This window comes from Mangifera indica, unplaced genomic scaffold, assembly GCF_011075055.1.
Source record: "Mangifera indica cultivar Alphonso unplaced genomic scaffold, CATAS_Mindica_2.1 Un_0226, whole genome shotgun sequence".
Lineage (NCBI taxonomy): Eukaryota > Viridiplantae > Streptophyta > Magnoliopsida > Sapindales > Anacardiaceae > Mangifera > Mangifera indica.
The window spans coordinates 1-1,000 of NW_025401318.1; the positions used below are offsets into that span (position 1 = coordinate 1).

The window sequence follows — 1,000 nt, forward strand, 5'->3', positions numbered from 1 at the left end:
AAACCCTATACCCTAAACCCTAGTTATGGCTCACTTTCTGATATGTTTGTTATTGAGGTTAAATAGGCAAATGGATATGAAGTGGCTTTCGTCCATCTGTTACGTGCTAAAAATGATGTCAGGTACGCTTGCTGTCTGTTTTGCATGCTGTGAAGTGTGATAGGAGTATAAAATTTAGCGCAAAAGTTTATCTGGTTTAGGAACAAATTTGTAACGACTATAATTGTTGTAGGATTCTGGAGTCTTTGCCTTGTCTTCATGATAAAGTTCTTGATGCTGCTGCAGATGCTGGGTTTGCCGTCTCTTCGAATCAGAAGAAAAAACAGGTTCAAGGATTCATATCCATTTTATTTAATTATTATTTTGTTTGAAGTTATGACTACATATCTTATCTTTGTCACTACAGGGCAATGCACCAGGGATTCTTGGTGGTATTGTCACAGGTTTTAAGGCGGGGAAAGGTAGCCATACTGTGGATATTACTGTGTCTCCTAAGTCCAATTTTACTCATTTAGAGGGAATATCTTTGAAGCCCCCATTCCTAGATTCATCTCCTACTGCAACAAATGATGAGAAAGTAATATTGGTTCTGTCCAACATCTCACCAGAGTATTGCTTTTTTTTTTTTGGTTCATTGCTCACTGTGTGGTTTTATTTTGGTACAGGTCACATTGTAATGGATGAAACAGGATCTGTGGCAGCCACTTCATGTCATAAAGTAGCTTATATGAAGAAAGGTAAATTTGACATTCTTTTTCTCTGTCTCCGTGCAATTTGGACTTCAAAGATCGAAAAAGTTCTGGTGGTATTGCAGATAAGGGAATCAATAGGGAAAGATTGTTAGGTGAACCTGATGATAAAAAGGCCAGAGCGAGGACATAGGAAGAAAGGTAAATTTGACTTTCTTTTGTCTTTGTCTCCATGCATACTTGGACTTCACAGATCAAAAAAAATTTTGTAGTACTGCATTTAAGGGGACCAATGGGGAAAGATTGTTAGG

General features: G+C 37.7%; 1 long non-coding RNA gene across 2 annotated transcripts; it reads left to right on the top strand.

Annotated features, from left to right (window-relative positions):
- The first annotated feature begins 39 nt into the window (after nt 1–39).
- Nucleotides 40–983, top strand: LOC123208266. Of its 2 annotated transcripts, none has more exons than XR_006500744.1 (5): nt 40–122; nt 233–326; nt 407–586; nt 666–737; nt 815–983. It is a non-coding gene; the product is annotated as an uncharacterized LOC123208266 (long non-coding RNA). The 2 variants fall into 2 exon arrangements; XR_006500745.1 differs by having other exon boundaries at nt 407–577.
- Nucleotides 984–1,000: the final 17 nt, after the last annotated feature.